The sequence below is a fragment of the Armigeres subalbatus genome, unplaced genomic scaffold, assembly GCF_024139115.2.
Source record: "Armigeres subalbatus isolate Guangzhou_Male unplaced genomic scaffold, GZ_Asu_2 Contig48, whole genome shotgun sequence".
Classification (NCBI taxonomy): domain Eukaryota; kingdom Metazoa; phylum Arthropoda; class Insecta; order Diptera; family Culicidae; genus Armigeres; species Armigeres subalbatus.
In genome coordinates this window covers 1-24,985 of record NW_026943238.1, presented here as the reverse complement: position 1 = coordinate 24,985, position 24,985 = coordinate 1, and the positions used below count along the sequence as shown (strand labels likewise).

General features: G+C 41.7%; 1 long non-coding RNA gene across 1 annotated transcript; it reads right to left on the bottom strand.

The window, feature by feature from the left end:
• Positions 1 to 20,373: 20,373 nt before the first annotated feature.
• On the bottom strand, positions 20,374 to 21,510 carry LOC134204239 (uncharacterized). The gene is made up of 2 exons (XR_009977814.1): positions 21,390 to 21,510; positions 20,374 to 21,251 (listed from the first exon to the last, which is right to left on the bottom strand). It is a non-coding gene; the product is annotated as an uncharacterized LOC134204239 (long non-coding RNA).
• Between the last annotated feature and the right edge of the window lie 3,475 nt (positions 21,511 to 24,985).

The following is a 24,985-nucleotide window of genomic DNA, read 5'->3' as shown; positions in this document are numbered from 1 at the left end:
CAGCGGTGGAAGAATATCAGATTCACCGCCGATGAAATTTTTGCCAGTCAATGTTCTTCGTGAGGTCGAAAGGAACATTAACTGGCTTAGATTGTTGATAGCTACTTTTAATTGTAGTAACTATCGGCATATGGTCACTACCATGGGGATCTTGGATTACCTTCCACGTGCAATCTAATGATAGTGAATTTGAACATAAAGACAGATCAATACGGCTTTGTTGACCATTCGGTCCTATTCGAGTTAGGGGAAAATACCTATTCTTGGCAGTCTAAGACATTCGCCAAATTGAATGATAAAATTAATGAATAATTACACTAAAACACAGGTATAGTTCAACTGGTATACATTCGTATGCTCTTCCTTTGATGATTGGTGTTCACCTAATATCTTTTACCACAAACTTAGTAAATTTAATATAAAGTAACAGGTCAACGTTTCTTCTATTGGCATAGCAATTTCTTTTATCAGCAATGATTTTGCTTCCTTCAGCAACTAGACATGGAAGTAGAAAACTAGTAATGTATTGGTGCCAGATGCTGGTTGTTTATATCCTCTAGTAGTAAAATTCATTCATAATAATCGGCCGCACGCTCATCTCGATTCACTCAATTTTGGAAGAAATTATATTAATTATCAAAACTGGCTTAAAACAAAACATGAATTTTACCCTTGGCACCTATGTTACATATGTCACGTGGAAGATAGGCAAAACATTTAAACACATTGTTAAACAAATTTTACTTATGCGGCCAACAAAAACAGACGTGAATGGCAGATAAGGGTACCCGTGTACCCAGATATTGACAATTTCATAACTTCTTACCATTTTAACCTATTTGAATAATGTTGGCCAATTTGGAGAAGGGAACTTACATACTTTTCGTCCGCTGCCAAGATTTACATCTTTTGTCTTTTGTAATGCCTTAGAGTCTTCACGCATAAGCAAAAGTCTATCAACCAGTTTCAAATATACAACTTGCTCTTTACGGTCCTTTGATTTGAAGGTTCTTACATGATATGTTTGTTGCATCAAAATAATCATGGGGGTTGTGTACAACGACGTAAACTATGTAAAACCAAATCTATACACATAAGATTGAGCTGGAGCCACCTCATTCGTTGAATAATTGATAATACCCTAAAAGTAGGCAATTATTTATGGTTGAAATGCTGCTATGTAGGAACGGGAATGGTTATGATTTTTTTGATGAGCTTGGAAAATATTAAAGTTGCAAAAGGAAACGGTTCTGTCAGCCACATAAGGCTTAAAATACTACGGTGTGGCTATCACTTTTGATATAATTCATGGTCTGAGTAAAATCTGAATAGAAGCATTTGTATTCTAACACTTTTTAAAATAAATGCCAACGCCGGATATTTTGTTCGTAGTTTTGCTAAAATCAAATCACATGGAATTGTGTGGTATCTTTTTTAGCGTATGTTTTATATGCTCACAAACACATTCTCACGCTATATTCCGAAGTACGCTGCTGCCAAAGAAAACGAACAGTCCCAATTTTATTTAGTGAAACATAGAGCAAATATTGGATAAATTTGCTATTTGTGGTAATAATCAAGTGGTAATAAAGTGTAAAAGTAGTTTACGTACCTAATTTGTCATATCATACACAATAAAGAGAAGAAATAGACGATCCAAAAGTAAGTAACAGTTTGCTTTTCGTCTGCTGCTTTCTTAGGCGATGCAATAATGGCAAGGATTTCGTAGGTAAATTTGTTTCGGTGATTAATTCGTCAAATCTTGCTACTTTTACACAAACAACTTATTCAAATGAAAGCCTAGACTTGGAATTGTGTGATTGAATCAAATTTATGTTCATAAATAGTGTATGTTTGCTGGAAAACGCAAATATTGTTGAGGGTGCCAACAAATGTCGCACCCTGCCAAAGCCGTATTCCACCCTACTTCACCAGTGTTCAGAATATTCAAGTTGAAATCGTCACATAAATCGTAGAAAATTGGCGCTCTATAATCGTCATATCTTTCGCTCCATTAAATTCCATGTGCATTCATATCACCCAATATTAATACTGGGGATGATAAAAGGGAGACTGCGCTCCAAAATTGTCGACGATTAAGTGAAGCATTTGGTGGAATTTAAACAGAAGCTATGCAAAGATCTTTATTCTTTACATTTATTTGGCAAGCGACGATCTCTAAGTCATTAATAGTCGGAATGGGAATTCTGTAGAAGGAGTAGCACTTTTTGATCCCCAAAAGAACGCCATCATAATGATCATCCCGATCTTGGCGAATAATATTAAAATCGTGGAAGTTGATTTCATCTTCAGAAGAAAGCCATGTTTCACAGAGTGCAAATATATCGCAATCGGAATTGCGAATGTCTAATTTATTTTTCAGACTATGACAGTTCCACTGCAGCACAGTGATTGTATCTTGTATGGCCGTATTATCCATCGAAAGATACAATTTCTGCAAGAAGGGGCCATGAAACAGTCAATTGCTTCAGATATATTTCTACTGTTGGTATAAAAAGGTCAATGATTGGCCTCAATGAATTCGGAATATTGAACAAATTCAGAAAACGGTCCACGAGGTCCTTAAAGGAGATCAATCCTCGCTTGGACGGAATATTTTTCTGGAAGTGCGAATTGCATTTTCTTTTATTGATTCTTCTAACCGGATGTTTCTTGGAAACATCGGTTTTTGCAATGGCGGGAATGTCTTGCTGCAACTAGGATCCAAAGGAGCAGTGAAGACAGATTGCTTCGGGATTTTAAATAATCCTCCATACCTTCAGATTTTGGCAAGCTCTTACGGCGCGATCCCGGGGAAGACGGTTGCTTCCTCTTTTCGGGCACGTGTACCTCCGAAGAATCATCCATATCAGCTACGTCGGAGTCCAATTCATCAGTGGCAATGGAATCGTAGTAATCACTTACTCGAACAGCAGCTGAAATAACAGCCGTGGCGGTGGTTGTGGCGGATGTGTCTTGCGACTTAACCATTTCCGCATATGACTGGCTTTCTGAGCGCTGTACCAACGAGCGCTTCACTTTTGGGTGCGCTTTTTGTACACCGGGCATTCTTGCAAACCATGGGGAGGATCCATGCCACAACAAGCACACTTTGTAACTTGTTGTTGGTAGGACTCCTCTCTATGCCTTTCAAAACATTCGCCACAACGGGACTTGTCGCAAAACTCGGCAGTGTGCCCCAACTGTTTGCAGTTGGTACAATTGAACACCCTTGGCACAAAAAGACGCACCGGAAATAACATAAATTTGGAGAATCGAACTGGCGAACGTCACCCGAAGCGAACCTGACTTAGAATACACTTTTTTACCATCTACCATGGCAGCTAAATTCAACTCCTTGCAATCCAGAATATCCACAGTAGACTCCATTGCATTCTTTAGGCGGCCTTTTCCCTCTATTACATCCTTGCAAGTCAGGCTCGCTGCGTTGACCACACCTTCGATTTCGACCTCCCGCGAGGGGACATAAACCAAATATTCAACATTGTAGGCCTTGTCTTTAGCGATTTCGTTTGCATCCTTGTATGTACGTGCGGATATGCGTAGTTTGTTCCGATTTACCTGATGGAAATCAGTTTTCGGAAAACGACGCGTCAAATCTCGCTTAATGCCGAGAAAATCTAGGCTTTTCACTTTCTGCCGAAAGTAAACAACCCAAGGCCCAGAAGAAGATGCATGGTAGAATCGTGTGCGACCACCATCTTTGGGAGGCCCACTGCCCTCCGCAGTCTCCGCCTCCATTATCACCTCGCAAGGTGTTGGAAGTATAGTTATTGCAAGCTTAGACTCCCGCCAATAGCAAGGTACATATAGCAATTTAAATTAAGAGGAAGGGCCGACCAGAAGGATCACCTTATGAGCCAACCAAGGGCTTCGCCAGTTATTTTGAATTAAATTTTTAGTAAGGATTTTAGTAAGCCACATTCAATTTTTTGTAAGGATAAAATTAGGCAGATTGAAAAACACTTATAAAATAGACAAAAAATGCCATGATAGGCTTCCCACGGTTCCGGCTTCTCCGTGAGGACTAGAATCCTGGGAATTCTGCTGCTTTGTATAACTCCTTATCCTAGGGTGGTGGGAATCTGGTTCATCTGCATCCTCGAGTGTCTCGCAGTCGCAATAATCTTTCCTTTGCGCGCTGTTCTCCGGTGGTGTGTTAACTTGCTGCTGAAGGATCTGGGTTGGGAATGCCACGTTTTGGTCATCCTCGACGATATTAGATGCCAAACAGAAAGTCCTTGTGGATTTTTCGACCTTCTTTTGGTTGAGAAAGGATCAGATCGTATGTCAATGTTTGGGGCGATATTCAGAAATCCGAATATCGTCGGTTGAACGATAGATAGGTTTTTTTATTGCCCGACCATCAGTTGCGTCAAGTTTTGTACCATGCTTAATGACTCCTACTATTGCAGGCATCTCATTCAAACCATTCAGTATTCCTCCTTTGTTTTATTATGTAGGGGAAAATAGTCTATCAACCAGTTTCAAATATACAACTTGCTCTTGGCGGTCCTTACATGATAAGTTTGTTTCATAAAAAAATCATGGTGGTTGTGTACAAGACACAACCGCTCGACGTAAACTACGTGAAACCAAATACATACACATAAGAATGAATATTTGTCTGCTGCCCTTATAGACTAGGAAACGGCATGAACATTTGTATGTAGAGGTTTTAGGAACGATGAAGATTCTTATGATGATATTAGACCCTCCTCTTCTGGAAGAGGGACTCTCATACAAATGAAGTACACATTTCTGCTTTAATCGAAAATTAATCTAAAAATGGAATCCAAAATTTGCAAATTTCGAATACTTAACGTCTTTTAAATAATGTAAAAAATATATATTTAATCAATTTTAGGTAAAACGAAGCTCGTCGGTTCTTGGTAGTATAGTATATTAACAATATATTCCACCCTCGTGAGTCTTCATATGTTGAATAATGGACAGCACTGTCCTATCCAGCCGCTGGAGCCACCCCATTCTTACACTACGTTTCACAGTTGAATAATAGACAATACCCTAAAAGTAGGCAATTATTTATGGTTGAAATGCGCTATGTAGGATCGGGAATGATTATAATTTTTTTGATGAGCTTGGAAAGTATTGAAGTTGCAAAAGGAAAAAGGTTAAAACACTACGGTGTTGCTATCACTTTTAATATAATCCATGGTTTGCGTAAAAATCCGAATAGAAACATTTGTATTTTAACACTTTTTTTAAATAAATGCCACCGCCGGATATTTTGTTCGTATTTTTGCTAAAATCAAATCACATAGAATTGTGCGTGGTATCTTTTTAGCGTGTGTTTGATATGCTCACAAACACATTCTCTAGCTTTATTCCGAAGTGTGCTGCTGTCAAAGAAAAACGAACAGTCCTGATTTTATTTAGTGAAACATAGAGCAAATATTGATAAATTTGCTCTTTTGTGGTAATAATCAAGTGGTGATAAAGTGTAAAAAGTAGTGTACGTACTTAATTTGTCGTCTCAAACGCAATAAAGAGGAGAAACAGGCGATCCAAAAGTAAGTAATAGTTTGCTATTCGTGCGCTGCTTTCGGCAATGCAATAATGGTAAGGATTTCGAAGGTGCAAATTTGTTTCGATGATTAACTCATCAAATCTTGCTACTTTTACACAAACAACTTGTTCAAATGAAAGCTTAGATCTTAGAAATTGTGTGATTGATTCAAAATTATGTTCATAAATAGTGTATGTTTGCTGTTGAAAATGCAAATATTCTTGAGGGTGCCAACAACTGTCGCACCTGCCTGCCAATGCCGTATTCTACCCTATCTCCAATTATCATTTTTTATGAGGCTAGTTTTTTCTTCAGTTCCATGCGTTTTTTTGTTCCTCATTACCTGTGCCTCAAAAATTCCTCGCTGTTCTTATATTCATTGAGGAAAGTTTATTCGTGCATTTACTTCGTTGCAAATGTAAACTGTCTTGACTAAACTCTAAACGCTTGAGATCTCCAAAAGATTCCCATACGATGGATTGCACATATAGCGTTGGTAATGTTATGTAAAGTATGGCTAATTGCTAGATCCTTTGGAGTCACAAGATACTCTCCCATCGTTTGGGAGATTACTCACTTACGAACTAGGTTTGCACATAAGTAGGCAGAATCTAAATATTTACTTACCTAGCTTCAACTCCGATATGCATATTTCATATTAACTCTTACTGTACTCAGTCAATCCTGGGCCAATTGCTAAAAGGCGCACTGGAAGTTGATTACCCTCAGGTCTACTTCAATTGCAAAACTTACCATCGTGTAACGCGACCTAAAAATAAAACATGCATGGCCTCTTTTGGTACCTCTAGTGCATGTTATCTTCTGCTTGACAGTGCTCTTCCGGCAATGATCAACGTGTCTCGGAGCTCTGCCGTATAATATATGCTTTAGCAATTCCATTGTATCTCATACGGCCAGTGGTAATGACATCACTTTTCAAATCCTGATCATTATCCAAGTTTCTTTTTGAAAATTCGCGGGTAGGTCTTAGAACCGTTCCTGCTCCGCCTTCTGGTAGTATCATTTCGCCTGAGGTGCTTTTTAATCAGGATTCGTCAAGCTTTGCTTGAGCCTCTACAGATGCTCTGTCGCTTGCTTTTTGAAGAAATTGGTCTTCTTTATTTCTTAGCTGGCGGATTGATGGAAGAATACACAATGCAATAACTTTGATCAATTAAATAACTCCTGACGGATTGGCCCATTGATGCGTCTATGCCCTCGTAAAAACGATGGTAGAGATTAAAAAAAACCTATATAGCGCGCTAAAAAGTATAATTCGATCTGAACTGGTGACTTTACCTGCCGACGACAAGCAGACTCCCCATCTGCCCAACCAACTTATAACTAAATGCATCAATACAACATCGATTAGAATGGAAGGTTTCCGGAAACATTAAAATTGAATTTCTTTCGGACATTATTCAACACTGCACATATAGTTTTCTGTGGCTCGTGATATCGTTGAAGCGTTAAATGCTGCAGTATTGGGTATTACATAAATTAGCAAATGTTCTTTTCGCATTTTCTTTGCTATCGACGAGTTTTCCAAATAGATTAGAAGCAAAAATATTGAAATTTTGCATTTAGTAAAACGCGTTTCGATGTAAGAAACCATATTTTTGTTTGTCATGGATTTGTTTCTACATCATCTGCATGGATTTCAATTTTGCCAGTCGCGGATTTCGGGCGGATTGAGATCTCAGGCTAGTTTTGTAACATTGCTCTTATTGCAATTATATATTTATGCACTTGAAAAGTCAATCTACACGTATTTTAATGTTTCTTTTCATGTGGATCGAACGTGTATTCTCAACCTACAATTTTACCCTAGCAATCCACGTTGGAATCATAATAAACTTTAGTAATTTGATACCACTACACAGAATCTGTATAATTTAACATGTTTTGAACATCAAAGTATATCAGGAATGGGTTTGAAGGGTATGTAAATGGCGCTCCCGGCAGCATAAGACTTCGACCTTCATTTCCAAAAACTCGTACCGATTAAACAAAATATACGCGAAAGGCAAAACAGGAATAAACGAAAAGGTAAGTTTATTTTATAATTCGTGATTTTCTTTCTTCGGATTCGTTTTCATATTTCAATTAATTTCCAGTTGCTTCCGCAAATATTAATATTATGAAGGACCCTCCAGTGTATAACGCAGTATTGAATAAATCAACTTAATGGAGAGCACGTATATGGTACATAAAGCACTTGATTATCCTATTGACTCAGAACGAATTAGAAAATCTGCAGACATCATCAACGCGATATTGTGGATAAACGGCACCAAAGGAATCATGTATTTGTGTTGCGGATACTGATCACCAGAGATCACCAGAGAAAAAATCAATAAAAAAACCTGCATTGTAATAATCTTGTTTCATTATAAACTTTAATAGTATGATAATATGTTTTTCACTAATTAGAGACAAAATGAACGATTTGAAAAAAAACAAAAAAACCACAGTGTGGTGTGGGAAACAATTTTACGAATGCTATAGATTTCCATAAAGCAATTCTTTTGAATTTTAACGTGTTTTGCAATTTGTATTCATTATGCAGTTCCATATCTATCAATAGTTCTATGTTTTGACATTTGGTACACTTTGGTTTTACACGTTCCAATCACATGTTTCTCAACTAGTGAGGATTCATGTGTACAACCAGTAGCACGGACGTGTAGACTATTTTCAGTGTGACGATGATAAAACGGTGACATTTTTACGTCAATCTACAAGCGTAGCAAACTTCGATCCTAAACAGGAAATTTGTATGAGTTTAATGGTGAAAAAAAAGTATAAACACACTTAAAATAAATCGCCGAATTTGGTAAAATTTTACCGAAATCTCAACAGCAGAATTGTTCGGTAAATAATTTTACTGATTTTCGGTGATTTTGACAGTTGAATAATGGAAAAAATTACAAAAAATCTGTAAAATAATTACCGAACAATTCTGCTGTTGAGATTTCGGTAAAATTTACCGAATACTGTGAAATGGGTTAAGTGTGTAGTGAAGCAGATGAATATGCGATGAGCAGTGATAATTTGACTTGTGTGACAGTGTGCGGCGCCAGTACTGCCTTACATATTATATAGGATTACCACTTTACCAGTATTTACACACTGAGGATGTTTTCTGAACCCGAGTGTCATCTGCTGGTTCTTTGTGTGATTACAGCTGATCCGGCAATAATGGAACTAACAACCGCGAGAGGTCAATCATGCTCATGTTCATGTTATATCTATGTTGTGCTTCAAACATAAATAATGATAAGAAAAATGATAGAGCTAGTAGATTCTAACATTTTTCTGATTTATTTCAAGAGCTATGCATGTGTAGACTACGATCGAAATTATTTTTTAAAATTATTTACATTTGGTTCCCACAGACTGTTCCGAAATTGGACCGCCCACGGTTTCCCGACCAAAATTAACGTTCCCCTGGAATCTTTTTTTTCCCTTGAGATCCAACGGATGCAACTTAACGGTATGGCAGCGCACGTCTTCAAAGGCAAGTATCGAATCTACGTTCGTCAAACCATTTTATTGCGTGTGACCGTTATCTGGAACCGCCTACGTGTGACAACAGTTGTTTCTGCACTACGGTTCAATCCCGTTCCTACATCGATGAAATTTGTCTCCTTCTGTTAGGAATTTCCCACGTGAACCAACTTACCTTAGCGCCATTCGATTCTCCAGCTGTTGAACATCCCTTTGACCTGCACGACCCACCTGTAGCCTGCGTATCTAAAACTTGTCGTGGAACATCACAGGCAAATCTCGACGAAATTTCCAAGAATCCTGCGGTTTAGGGCCCATTGTTACTGTTGCGTAACCTGAAAAAGGCCGCACCGAGCGGCAATTTATTAAGGTCGGCAGATCCTAACCGTGTCCTAAATTATTGTGTTAAACAAGATTTTTGTTAACTTTTCGGTCCACGAATAGCGCCGGCTTCTAGCAGAAAAGTACCGATAACCGGGATATTTCGCTTATCTGATGCCATTTAGTTGATTTATCTGCCATAACCTGTGTAAAAGGCAATCATTCCGATCAACAAATCTCTCCCGGCTTACCTACTCCTCTGTGTTTATTGTTTCTACCGATCACCATTTGAAGAAGCCCAATTTACCGACCGACCTCAGATTTATGTCACTCGTCCCTTCTCCCGGTTGACCTGCAAATAACAAGTGCAATTTGCTACGACCCTACGGGGAAAACAAAACCTGAGATCTTGTACGCTTTTCGCCTTCATCAGTGTAGAATTTCCACTCTCGCCACTACCTACAAAAAAGGCACTGACTGAAAGAAGGGATGAATGCTGATAGCGATCATCACCCGGTCAACAAGGATTCGTTTGTCGGCGAACCGCGGGGGTCCTTCTCGGCATCATTTATATCGCAATGCTTCGGCGCTGATTTGGCCCGAGTGTAGGAAGACGCTTCGGTGATTTTTCTTTCGATTTCGTTTTTGCTCTAATTTATAGCACATTCGGAGTTTTTTCTCGATCTGGTTAGTTGGGAACCGTTTGGACAAAAGGACGACATGCAGAAGGAGAGGACTACTTTTACTTTCGTTCTACGAGAAGGAAATCGAGGGCATTTTGGTGGTAAGATGCCGACAGCGAAAGAAAGAATATCAATTTACAACTCCAATATGTAAATAGACTCGGCTGGGTCTAGTCACTTACGACTGCAATTAATCATTGATTGTAATATTTTCATGCTGGAAAGTTCAGCAATGCAACATACTTCACCCAACCAGGGGATGGCAGATTTTAATACAGTTCTGCATAAGAACCTTACAGAAACTGTATAATAATTGGGCATATACAATTCTGAAAGCTTTTTATACAAATATCGTATTAAAATAATACAGATTTGTATTATTTTAATACAATATTTGTATAAAAAGCTTACAGAATTGTATATGCCCAGATTTTATACAATAATTGTCAGATTTGTTTTTTGGGTGTATACTGTGTCGTTTTCCATACATACACCCTACTTAGATTTTCTAACAATTCTGTATAAGAGCTTACCAAAACATATATGAGAACTGGGCATATGTGAAATTGTTAGATTCTTATACAAAAATGTAAGCCCACAGACAATTATTATAAGAAAAGCTTGCAAAATAGAGCTAGTAATCATGCAATATTTGTATAAGAATCTAGCATTTTCGCATATGGCCAGTTCTTATAGAGGTTTTGGTAGAATGTTATACAGAATTGTTAGAAAATCTAACAATCATCGATTGTGTGTAGGATACCAGTTAATTATATTAAGTAAATAGAGTTTGACTGTACTATAGCCAGATCCGAACTGACAATGGAGGTAATAAATTATGAACGAAGTTTATCGTTGTCGTCAATAACAGCATCATTTGCTTGTATTTTGAATTATTCAACGACAAACGATGTATGCTCAATATATTTTATCTTGAAAACACTTAAATCGGTGTTTGAACATGCATCAAGTTAACCTTAGTTTTGATTTTGATGGTTTTATACGTGAAGGCTATATGTGGGCGCAGTGCTCATGCACTTCTTCTAAAATTCCGGCCCCAGCTTATGCTAGTTCGCCGACTGGCTGGCTAATCCACTGCTACTCGATCCTTCGGCGGTCGTGCCACAAACTTTCTAACTCGAATCCTCCTGACTTCCCCCGGCGCCGAAGGTGGTCCACCAGTTCCGGTGAAGAAAACTTCCGCACTGATGGTTCCCCGACTACCGGCGGTTATCGTAGGGGACGCTTTCGCGCATTGCGCCTACTTCGTCTTCGGGTTGTAGAGGTAGACAGTTCCGGTGGTGGATGACGTCCGCATTGGCGGTGCCCTACATACCCGAAGCGCTTTCTTCTTCTTTCTTCAACAGGTTGTCTGTTCGAGTGCCAAGGTCGGTCCGACGATTCCGGATGGCAGAAGACTTCCGGTTCGCCGGTGTCTCGACGATCCGAGGCCAAACACTACTCACTGGAGTCACACTGGATTTTCCACCGAGACTACGCTTATTCGCTGGTCAATTCTAAATCTACGCTGCAGCTCTGACAGTATTTGCGTCACGACTCTGCTGACCACATTACACGTGCTTTCTTCGTGACACATTCGCTCTGCGTTGTTGTCCCTACGTACTTCCGCAAACCTTGGGCAATCGAATACCACGTGTTCTGGAGTCTCTTCAACATTCTCACACTCTGGACATAACGGTTAATTAGTATGTCCAATCCGATGGATGTAAGTACTTCCGAAAGCATCCGTGACCCGATAGAAACTGCGTCAGGTGAAAGTTCACTTCACCATGCTTTCTGTTTATCCACACCGACAGGTTTGGGATGAGCCGGTAGGTCCACCTCCCTTTCTCCGTAGTGTCCCACTCTTGTTTCCATCTCGCCATCGAACGGATTCTCACCTGCTTCCTTACGTTTCTGGTGTCTCTTCGCCGATAACACTCGATGTCTTCCTCCAGGCAGATGCAGATGGGTAGCATCCCAGCAATAACGCATCCTGCCTCCGACGATATCGTTCTATATGCGCTCGTGACTCGAATGGCCATCAGCCGGAACAAACTTTTCAGCTTTTCCCGTTTCCGCTTGGTTGTTTGCAGTGCATTGCCTCAAGCAGGAACCCCATACCGCAGTATCGATGACGAGACACTAGCTAGCAGACGCCTCGTGCTGCTTCTTGGACCGCCTACGTTTGGCATGATTCTCGCTATTGCGTTCATTGCCTTCGCCGACTTTTCACAGGCGTAGTCAACGTGGCTGCTGAAATTTAGATCGTCGATCATCACTCCCAAGTGCTTCAGTGATCGCTTCGAAGCAATTGCATGGCATCCGACGACGATCTCCATCCGCTGGATCGCTTTGCAGTTGCTGACTAATAGCACCTCCGTTTGGTTGTGAGCTATCTGTACACCGTTCATCCAGCGCTCGATCATGGCTATCGTCTCCGTTACCGAAACCTCCACTTCTTCAAGTGTCTCGCCCATCACCGCTAGTGACACGTCGTCCGCAAAACCCACGATTTTCACTTTCCTAGCTGCAAAGTCAACTTTCCATCATACATCCCAAAACATTTTACCAAGTAGGGAGCCCTGAGGAACACCCGCTGTAACGCGCATCCATTTATGTTCTTCGTTCGTCTCGTACATCAGAAATCTATCCTGAAAATAACTTTTTAGGATATTGCACAGATAGTTGGGGACCCGCATTCTGTGCAGCGCCACCGCGATGTCTTCAAAGCTGGCGCTGTTGAACGCGTTCTTCACGTCTATCGTGACCACTGCGCAGTGCCGATCTCCTCGTCTCTTCTGCTTGGACGCCTTCTCAGCACTCTCGATACTGCTTTACGGAATCCAAACTGCATATTCGACAATCCGCGTTCTCCCTCTGAACATTTCGTCAGCCTATTGAGGATGATTCTCTCAAGGAGCTTCCCGAGCGTGTCTAACAGGCATATTGGTCTGTCCGCGGCCGGATTGCCGGGTGACTTTCCTGGCTTAGGCAGCAACACCACCTTCTGGATCTTCCACATTTCTGGGAAATTGCCTTTGTCCAGGCACTTTTGCTTTCTTCGCTTTCAGGCGTTTAGTTGCTTCTGCAAGCTCGCTATTGGACACTTGTCGATCTACGGGGTTTGCTTCTCTTTCTTCGTCGTACGGTGTTGGGGGCCACATGGTCGGATCATGTTTCGGGAAAAGACCCTCCACAATTGCCTTCAACTTGTCCGGGCACATTTAAGCTGGCGTCGATGGGCCTTTGCTTTTAGCTATCACGACCCGATACGCGGTCGGTCTCTCCGGTTTGTGTGCGCCTGGTCTTTATCACGTTTTCGCCCAAGTACTTTAGCTCCGGATCTTCTTTTACTTCTTTGAAAAACGCTGCATACGTCGTAACGTCGTTAGCCTTTACTAGTACAGCTTCCCCCTTCGGCTTTTTTTACTAGGTAGAAGCTTTTCTTTCCCGTTCTGCTCTATTTTCCTTGCCTCTTTTCGCTTCTGCTGTTCCTTTCTCTTCTCCTTCTGGCCTACTACGGTACTCCATCCTTCTCCCTGTGGAGAAGCGTCTGCTCCTTCGAGGGCGACGGTGTACTCTCCACCCGGAGCAGTTTCTCTTTCTCCTGCTTTTTAGGATATAACGGAAATGTCCTGATACCTCCTTGTTCCGGCGGAACTAAAACAGCATGTGCCTTAGTTTGTGCCAATGCGCGCTCCGCTACATCGGCCCTCAGCGCTGCTGTATCGAATTCGTTCACTGCCGATACTAACGCCTTATGGATCATCCCCATAGTGCTGTGGTGCCTGCTTAGGATGTAGTGGGGTTTGTCAGTGGGCTCTGTTGAACTTCTATAAAAAGCTGCATGTATCCGCAAGCAGGCTCCGCCAAAGCGACCATGTGCCGCTCAAAGGTGGGACACTAAACAGACCTGACACGACGGTCCTCCGACTAGACGGGAGGTTTTCGCAGGCCCAATAAGCCGCGTTTAAAAGCAATCATTACGAACAACATAGATACGACTCGATACAATAAACTAGGCAACGAATTGAGGATTACGATTGGAAGCTTGGAACATGGAACTGGTAAACTTCGAAACTTCGACGTCTGTTCTGTCCAGCAGATATCCTGCAGCGCTACGACGCTGGAAAAGCGGGCATCGAGCGGCTACCTTCTACCAAAGCTGTGGGAGCCGACTCCAGGAAGTGGCACTCCCAACGGAAGAACAGCTAGCGCAGTTTCTCTTGAAGATGGATGAAGAGATATTCGATCCGCCATTGGAAGCACCGCAACCGCAGCACTTGCCACGATGTCCTTGAATCAGAAAAATGCCTGGTATGACGGCGAATGTGAGCAGTTAGTGGCCTAACCTCCGATAACAGTACCAGCAGAGAAATACCGGAAATCGCACGTGCTTTGGGCTCCGCAAAACGCTCCGATAGAATAGAGTTTGCCGCTGTGGCTATCTACAAAACACTTATTAGATTGGTAGTACTGTACGGACACGAGACCTGGACGATGCTCCAACGCGCACTTGGTTTTCGAAAGAAAAGTGCTGTGTACCAGACGTACCAGATGGTGGGTGCAGATGTCCGGACGGTGCGTGGAGAAAATAAAAATATTTAGTTTATAAAACACAGCAGAGCACGTTGTTCGTATGTCAGAAGAGCGTCATACGAAGATAATATTCATTATAGAGAACCGGGAAGAGATCGTAGGCTTCGTTGTAGGCCACGTATACGATGCATTTTTGCAGTATATTTGTTTATCATTAGGCCGATACAAATATTAAAAAATAATTACGTCCCCCCCCTCGGATTTTTTTGCCTAAAAATAATATTTTGTGAGGATTTCCAAAACATTCTTTAGCAAATCCGAGGAGTTTTTATGATTTTTTTAATTTAAATTTTTTTTTTATTATCCCCCCCCCCCTTGACCTTTCGAAGGCCAGTAGGACATAATTTAAATTAAATATTTGTAACGGCCTTATTATACATCAACAGGCTTGTTGCTGCCCAATGATGTTATGGATGAAATACAATACACCCGATTATTTTTTTACACGGGGGATGCGTTCCGTGTAAAAAAAGTTTTCACTTCAAAATCCTAAAATCCGAAAAAGTAAAAGTTTTTTTGATTTCTCGACGAATCATGCAAAATGAAACAACTTTGCAAAAATTTTGTGTAAAAACAGAATCGGGTGTATAATACAATAGTAATAACACATACAGATAGTCAAGTCATGCCAGAATCTATGACAAAATGTCGAAGGACAAAAGGTCGAATGAACAAAAGGTCGAAGGGACAAAAGGTCGACGGGACAAAAGGTTGAATGGACAAAAGGTCGATGGGACAAAATGTCGAAAAAACAAAAGGTCGAAGGGACAAAAGGTCGAAATTACAAAATTGGTTAAAATTGAAAAGCCATAGTATTGAGAACAATACAAAGGAAAACTATGATGTAAGTAATGTCATCGGGAATGACACTTGGCCAAATAAGGGTCAGTTTGGCCCATCTTCTTCTTCTTCTTCTTATTGGCATTACATCCCCACACTGGGACAGAGCCGCCTCGCAGCTTAGTGTTCATTAAGCACTTCCACAGTTATTAACTGCGAGGTTTCTAAGCCAAGTTACCATTTTTGCATTCGTATATCATGAGGCTAACACGATGATACTTTTATGCCCAGGGAAGTCGAGACAATTTCCAATCCGAAAATTGCCTAGACCGGCACCGGGAATCGAACCCAGCCACCCTCAGCATGGTCTTGCTTTGTAGCCGCGCGTCTTACCGCACGGCTAAGGTTGGCCCATGTTTTCAACAAATTCAGCACAAGGAAAATGTAATATAAGATACCTAAATTAATGATTTCGTGTGTGTTACTTCTACGTGAAGTTAAACGATTTACAATGATATGGAAATGCTAATATCATCTTCCAAACTTGGACGTACATGATCATGATAGCATTAGGAGGCGAAAATATAGAATTTATAGTTCCGTTAGGATACGGCAGGCATGAAGAATGTTTTTATAGAAGTCGATTTGAAAGCGAGCGGAGGGCAATATTTGTGATGGCACATATCGCACGACCTTCCTTCTAAAAGCTCCCGTATGAAGGGGGAGGGAAGAATATCAGTGTGGAAGCTGATATATCTCCACTGGCAAAAGGAAGGTGGTTTGACTGATATTAGCATTTCCATATCATTGTAAATCGTTTAACTTCACGTAGAAGTAACACACACGAAATCATTAATTTAGTGTACTACCCTTGGTGGGGGCATCCATCAATTCAGCTGTTATTGGTCGACGGTACAGCAGCAGTGCCTTTCTCTGCTTTGTTCTCTCCGAGGCAGCCAAGTTGGTTGCGACGAGACGGACGCAATGAGAAAACAGAACTGTGCAATAAAAATCCTATTCGACTAAATGCTGATGTCATATTAGAAATTTGGAGACAGTACTCGTCGATAGCAAATCCTTCCGCACGCGAAGTTCCTGCTATAATTGATACATAAGCTATTCAAATAATTCCTGGGGAAGTTCCTACGGAAGTTCATAAAGGAATTCCTCCGAAAGTTCATTAAGGAATTCTTCCGGAAGTTCATTTAGGAATACTTCCGGAGGTTGCTTCAGGAATTCCTCCGAACGTTCCTTTAGGAATTCCTCCGGAAGTTCCTTTAGGGATTCATCCGGAAGTTCATTAAGGAATTTCTCCGAAAGTCCTTCAGGAATTCCTCCGCAAGTTCATTAAGGATTTAGTTCAAAAGTTCATTCAGGAATTACTCTGGAAGTTCAGTAAGGAATTTCTCCTGAAGTCCTTCAGGAGATTTTCCGGATTTTGTTTTAAGAATTCCTCCGGACGTTGCTTTAGAAATTCCTCCGGAAATTCGTTTATGAATTCCTCCGGAAGCTAATTTAGGAATTTCTCCGGAAGTTGCTTTAAATAGGAATTCCTTCGGAAATTACATTTGGAATCCTTTCGGAAGATGCTTAAGGAATTCCTTGAGAAGTTCCTTTAGGAATTCATCCGGAAGTTCCTTCAGGAATTCTTCCGGAAGTTCGTTTAGGAATACCTCCAAAAGTTCCTTAAGGAACTCCTCCGGACGTTTTAGAAATTCCAGCGGAAGTTTTTTTTATGTATTCTTCCGGAAGTTTCATACTTTGGGAATTCATCCGGAAGTTCCTTTAGGAATTCTTCCGTAAGTTCGTTTTGGAATTCCTGCGAAAGTTGTTTTAGGAATTATTCTGGAAGTTGTTTTAGAAATTACTCTGGAAGTTCCATTTTTTATTCCTCCAGAAGCTCCATTAAGAATTCTTTCGGAAGATACTTTAAGAATTCTTCCGGGAGTTTTTTTTAGGAATTCCTTCGGAAGTTCCTTCAGGTTTTTTTGCCACTAGTTGTTTTAGGAGTTCCTCCCGAAGTTCCATTCGTAATTCCTCCGGAAGTTCCTTTAAGAACTCCTTATAAAGATGCTTCAGGAATTCTTCCGGAAGTTCTTTTAGGAATTCTTCCGGAAGTTCTTTTAGGAATTCTTCCGGAAGTTCCTTTGAGAATTCGTCCAGAAGTTCCTTTGGGAATTCATCCGGAAGTTCTTTTTGAAATTCCTCCGGAAGTTCCTTTAGAAATTCCTCCAGAAGTTCCTTTAAGAATTCCTCCGGAACTTCCTTTAAGAGTTTTTTGGATAGTTCCTTGAGGAATTTCTTTGGAAGTACCTTTAGGAGTTCCTCCGCGTGTTCCTTTGAGAATTCCTCCGGAAGTTGATTTAGGAATTCCTTGAGTAGTTCCTTTAAGAATTCTTCCGGAAGTTCCTTTAGGAATTTTTCCGGAAATTCCTATAGGAATTCCTCCAGAAGTTCATTCAGGCGTTCCTCCAGAAGTTCCCGGAGCTAATTTCAGAGGAGTTCCGGAGCTATTCCTAGAAGTACTTTCGGGGGCAGTTCCTGAAGAGAGACACTCGCGGAACAATTCCTGACAAAACTTCCGGAGGAATTCCCGGATGAGCTTTCGGAGGAATTCCCAGAGGAACTTCGGGAGTAATTTCCGGAGGAACTAGCGAAGGAATTCCTGTAGGAACAAACGGAGGAACTCCCGGAGTAATTCCTGGAGGATCTTCCGGAGTAATTCCTGGAGGAACTTCTGGAGGAATTGCTAGAGGAACTTCCGGAGGAATTCCTGGAGGAACTTCCGGAGGAATTCCTGGAGGAACTTCCGGAGGAATTCCTGGAGGAACTTCCGGAGGAATTCCTGGAGGAACTTCCGGAGGAATTCCTGGAGGAACTACCCGATGAATTGCGTGAGGAACTTCGGGAGGAATTCCTGGAGGAACTTCCGGAGGAATTCCTGGAGGAACTTCCGGAGGAATTCCTGGAGGAACTTCCGGAGGAATTCCTGGAGGAACTTCCGGAGGAATTCCTGGAGGAACTTCCGGAGGAATTCCTAGAGGAACTTCAGAGGAATTCCTGGAAGAACTTCGGAGGAATTCCTGGAGGAACTTCCGGAGGACTTCCTGGAGGAACTTCCGCAGGAACTCCTGGAGAACTTCCGGAGGAATTCCTGGAGGAACTTCCGGAGGAATTCCTGGAGGAACTTCCGGAGGAGTTCCTGGAGGAACTTCTGGAGGAATTCCTGGAGGAACTTCCGGAGGAATTCCTGAAGGAACTTCCTAAGGAATACCAGCAAAAAATTCCGGAGGAATTCCTGAAGGAACTTCTTGAGGAATTCTTGAAAGAACTTATGGACGAAATCTTGAAGGAACTTCCAGAGGAATTCCTGAAGCAACTTCCAGATAGATTCCTGAAGAAATTTTCGGAAGAACTCCTGAATGAACTTTCGGTGGATTTAATGGAGGAACCCCTGATAAAAATTCCGGAGGAAATCTTGAAACTTCTGTTGGTATTCCTGATAAAATCCTCAGGAGGAATTCCTGAAGAAACTTCCTCATAAAATTACTGAAAGAACTTTTGGAGAAATTCCTTTAGGAACTTCCGGAAGAATTCCCTGAAAAAACTTAAGGAGGAATTCCTGATGGAACTTCCGGAGAAATGCCTGGAGGAACTTTCGGAGGAATGCCTGAAGGAACTTCCGGAGGAACTCGTATAAGAACAACCGGAGGAATTACTACAAGAACTTTTAATGGAACTCCTGAAATAACTGAGGGAACTTCCGGAGAAATTCTGCCTTCCTGTGAAAACTTCTAGAGGAATTTTTCTAAGAATTTCCGAAGGAATTTCTGAAGGAACTTCTGGAGGAATTAATATAGAACTTCTGGACGATTTTGTGAAGGAATTTCAGTAGGAATTCCTAAAGGAACTTTCGAAGGAATTCCTTAAGGAACTTCTAGAAGAGCTCTGAGGGAACTTCTAAAAGAATCCCTGAAGGATTTCCGGAGGAATTCCTGTAACAACTTCCGGAGGAATTTGAGACGCACTTCCGGAGGAATTCGTGAAGGAACTTCCGGAGAAATTCGTTAAGAAACTTCCGGAGGAATTTTGGCAAAAAATTCCGGTTGAATTCCTGAAGGAACTTCTTGAGGAATTCTTGAAAGAACTTATGGAGGAAATCTTAAAAGAACTTCCAGAGGAATTTCTGAAGAAACATTCAGATAAATTTCTGAAAGAATTTCCGCAGAAATTCCTGAAGGAACTTTCGGTAGAATTCCTGGAGGAACTCCTGATAGAAATTCCGGAGCAAATCCTGAAGGTACTTCTGGAGGTATTCCTGATGGAAACTTCCGGAGGAATTTCTGAATGAGCTTCCGGAGGAATTCCTGAAGAAACTTTTGGAGGAATTCGTGAAGTAACTTCTGGAAGGGGCTTCCGGAGAAAATGTTCCAAAAAACCTCCAGAAATTGCCACTAAATTAACTTCAAAGAATCTTCGAAAATTTCTTTAAAAAATCTTCCGGATATTCGTTTTGACTTTCCTCATAAATTTTCTCAAGGTTTTCTCTAGAAACTGTTTCTGCAAATTCTTTTTTCAGGAAGAATTCAGGAATATGAATATCCAAAGAAGCTGCCGAAAGATTTGATGAAGCAATTCCTGGAGAATATTTTGAAGAAATTCCTGAAAAATTAGAAGGAACTGCGGAAGAATTTTTGGATAAATTCTTGAAGGATTTCCTTTTGTAAATTCGGGTAGTTCATTTAGTTCATTTATTTAATATCGAAAATCATTAATGATGTGTGACAAATCAATTCGACGAAGTACTAAAAAAACTACAGAAGGTTTACCCCTTTGTTTGATAACTTTGATCCCATGATCATATACTGACTTATAAACGAACGAACATACACTTGAGTCACTAGTAAGAAGTTAGAAAGCATAATATAACAATGAGGCATTATTAATTTATTCAAATAAATATTCTATTTTTTATGTGCCTACATTCGATGAAAACGCTACAGTCTATTCTTTACTCAAGCTTAGTAACTTACTCTACGTTGGGGCAATAGCACGATTATGGAATCCCAACGAATACAAAGCCTCAAAGGAAAACTCTATGAATATTCAAAACGGTATTCGATGAGTTTTTCGTTTTTATTTGTATTAATATTCATTGTTTCTTTCCACCTCTTGAATTCTCAAAGGCACCATTCGTATTTTGTATACTTGAAACAATGGAATATCTAGATCACATTGAATGGTTCTTAGTTTCCTGCCAAGCAACTTTTGTCCCTTTATCTCCGAGGTGCTTGTCAGTCGGGTAATCAATTCTGATGGGAACTAGTCGATTCCTAGCAGGGAAGGACTGGAACAATCGGTGAAAACCATAGCGACGATTAAGAACTGATGATTATAAGCACAGTTCGTGCAATTGTAAATCCCTCATCTGCATCGAGTCGAAAGCATAATTGCCGATTGTACTAAAGGAATGCGGACTCGACCAGGTACACGAGCTGGAAACAGTTTTAATTAGTGATATGCAGAGATACTACGGAAGCACTGATAATGATAACTTATTATATACGCAGTTCAAAACGCGAGTACGTTAGCTGCTCGACCTATGCCATCAAAAGCATCATGAGATATCCGAACGTTCAACTTGGCCAGTGGAGTTCAAATCGACTGCTGGAAAGTTCAGCGCTCTTTGATAGACGAATGAGAGCGCCCTAATTCACTTTGTCGCTTCCAAGAACATGGCCATTTGCAACAGCTACTTCCATCATGGTCACTTGAAGCTCACCACAGTCGGAGAAGCAGTAGACCTGAAACGAATCGCAAACAAAAACAACAGAATGGAGAAAACTTAACAAAACGTCATTTTACTTGCGGAATAATGTATCAGTGCATTATTCCGCAAGGAAAGACGTCAGCCTGTGTTTTCTTCATTGCAATACGCCTACTATTAGCTAATCCTTCGTTTTCCTTGGCAGCTCCGTACTGCTTAAGAAATATTAGCAGCAGAATCATTCCTTGACCGCTACTTGTCCTATCTATTTGCACAGTACTTTAGAAGTCCATACTACCCTTTAGAATCCACGATTTCCGTTTGGCTGACCTTATTTCTTTGTTGTAGTTCGTCAGGGCCTTTCTGTATAGGCTCCAATCGCCGGTTCGCTTAGCACGGTTGAACTCCCTACGCACAGTTTTCCTAAGCTTCTCAAGAGTTTTATTCCACCATGGAACGTCTCTACTCGAACTAGTTGATTTAGTTGGACAGCTCTCTTGGTAGGCGTTAAGGATTTTGTTTTTAATGGATTTAGACGCATCTTCCAATTGTGTTATGGACTTGATGTGACTTTCTATGATGTACTCTTCGGATCGTAGGATAGCTGAGTAGGATTCCCAATCAGTTTTCTTAGGATCTTTAAACGTTTTTCATCGTTAGACCCCTTCCCATTCGAAGATGATGTGTTTATGGTCTGACATTGATATTTCTTCAGAAACATGCCAGTTTTTTATTTTATCAGAGATAGACCGACTACATAGAGTCAAGTCCAAAACTTCCTGACGAATGGGTTTTCAAACGTGGGCTTGTCACCAACATTACAAATGACAATGTTCTTGGAAGAGAGAAACTGTAACAGGTACTCACCTCTGGTGTTTATATTGGTACTTCCCCATACGGTGTGATGTGCATTTGCGTCGCACCCTATGACGAAGGGGATGTTGTGTCGGTGGCTGTAGGCTACCAGCGCAGCTATTTCTGGAGGAGGGATTTCGTCCACGTCACCTGGGAAGTATGCCGAGACCACCAAGATCTCTCTACTCCCTCTGGCGGAAGGTACCTCCATCCTGACCGCTACGATGTCCCTTTTTATGAATTCTGAAATTGGAAAGTATTTACAGTTGTTATGTAATAAAATAGCCGCTCTAGGAGAAAGCTGGCTGTCATCATATACCAACTTACATGAGTGTTGTGGAATACCTTGTATTCTGGATTTATTGACCCATGGCTCTTGAATGAGGGCCACGGTTAAATTCTCTTTGGTGAACCTCCGACAGAGCACACCCGTGGCGCTCTCAGCATGGTGGAGGTTCACTTGCAGAACTTTAGTCGCCATTTCCGGGGTTCCCGCTTTTTCCGGACAACGACTGTCCGGCTTTGGATGTTGCGGATCATCAGGATGTCGTTTGATATTACAGTTTAGGTTTTCTCTCTTCCTGTAGCAACCTGGCCCGCCAGTTTCGCCTCTGTGGTCAAACTGTCGCTTTTTGCACCCCCTTTGCCCTGTTTAGATACCTTTGGTTTGGTACCACTAGAGCAGGGGTCGCATGTAAGCTTCGAGCTTTTCCTTTAGAGGCGGACAGACTAGCCTTTATGGTGCTTTTGGGGTGAGATTTACTAACCTCGCCCGAACCGGAGGCTTCCTCAGATTTCTCTTGGGTCGGTTTTCCAGTTAGCCGAACCTCGCCTTGAACAGGAGGCCTCCTCAGATTGCTCTTGGGTCGGCCATCCAGTCGGATTGGCGGTAGCGGCAGTCGGTTGATCTGTAATCTTCCTTAGTTGGATTTCACCAAATCGGTAGTTGAGGGTGTATTTGGACTTCTTCAACTTTTCCATCGACGCACCCTCTACTGTGAAGATCCATTCAACATGAATATCTTTCAGAATGGATCGTTTCACAATACGCCAATTAGTTGTTGTGATGTCATTTTGGCTTTCTATGAGAGCCTTTATTCGGTCGTCATCCTAGCTGGAGCTTTGTGGGAAGAATGCTCGGATCATCTCTGGACGTGGAATCGCCACTTCGTCTATTGCCATCAGCTCTGCACCTTCCCAGGGTTTCATGGATGGGGATATTCTCTTTAACCACTCAGCAGTCTCTTGATCCTTACAGATTAGAACCATGTAACCGGACTGGTGGCGGAGGTGGTTGAATGCGGGTTTTATTGGCTCGTTTCGCTGGTGGCCGACTGTGAGCGGGAGTGCTTCTTGTGGGAGGTCTAGCTGGGCGGTAGTGAGTTGGACGGTAGGAAAGTCTTTGGGTATTATCCCGACCTTCACGCTTTTGGCCATATCACTGTAGCTGATACCAGCTGTTTTCCTCATGGGTGGGTTTGTTGTCCAGACACGTTTTTCTGAGGCGCGCTCTCTCGGATCCAGATGGTGCTTCACCCTTTTTTGTTTGGGGTCCTCTGTGGCGGATTTGTCTGAGTCGTTTCTCGAGCGTTTTGAGGAAGTGGGCTCGCTCTCCTTATTCAGGATTATGGACAAGGCCTCATTCCGGTCTTTTCCCTTCTCCCGGAGAGTTCTAAGCTGCTTCCTCTGCGAGCGTGTGAGTGTGAGGATTTTCTTGCTTGGAGCACCCTTGGCTTCCGTAGAACCCTTGTTATCTTCGGATCCTTTGCTACTTGCTAAAGATTTTTGGGGTTGATGACGATCCTTATACCATCATCTTCGTTATCTTCCATGTCCAGCAGGTTGGAGTCGGTCGATGAGGGGTTGTAGATCTGGATCAGCTTTGTCGAAACATGTGTGCTGCTCCGGGAGATAGGCGTTGAGGGCAGGATATTTCCATCTTCTCCTGCGAACTACTGGTAGCTGGTCTTCAGTAAGGCCAAGCTGACTCAGAGTATTCTCCACTTCGCTCTCACACGACTGAGAGAGGCAGTCGTCACCTTGAGGGTTGTTTGTAAAATTTGTACTCATTTTGGTCCCACGAGTAGCTAGGGGAATAAATGTCCGCTGCACCAGTGCCCCGCCGTAGTGCAGTAAGGGCTGCTTACTGGGGTGTTCGCCCTGGTTCACCCCAGGCTCCGTTCGCAGTTGAGCATGTTTAGAACCCCTCAACCATTCAGCCCTCGGCACGGGTCGCATGACACCTTGGCATTGGGGTTTATCCATTTTGCTTTACACGATGGCCATGAATAACAGCCATCGCAACCTTCCTCCTTTACCAGGGCTTAGGACCTGTAGCTCAAGTTCTCAATAGTTTCACAATCTTTCGGACATGCAACTACGGAGAACCATCATTGCTAGCGGAGTTAGTGCTAAAGGAAGTGCTAAATGAACACTAAGCTGCGAGGCGGCTCCCAGTGAGGGATGTAATGCCAACGAAGAAGAAAAAGAATAACATTTTTTGTAGACCTTCCAGATACGTACCTTCTTCGGCAAAGTCTTTCGGCGTCTTCCAGACTATATACTAACGTATTGAGTCACTTGATTGATGATAAATTGAAGCCGCCAAAAGCAAAAATGTAAAAAGTACGTTTTCCCATACTAATCTCCATGTAAATTTAAAACGCGATGCGGCATGCGAGGTTGCAACCAATCGAGTCCATATTTTACACAGTTGATTGGGGTCCCAAAACGATTCAGAAAAACCTTGATCTCACTTGATCGGACGATGTTTGCGTTTTTCCATACAACTGCGCCCCACTCTACTAGATATGGAATCGTAGTTTATTCCGAGTTCCCAAGACGCACTGCTGATACGTTTGTTTGTTGAAAAGGACCTGAAAGCGTTAAAAGATTGGCTCAGGATCAAGTGGGAAT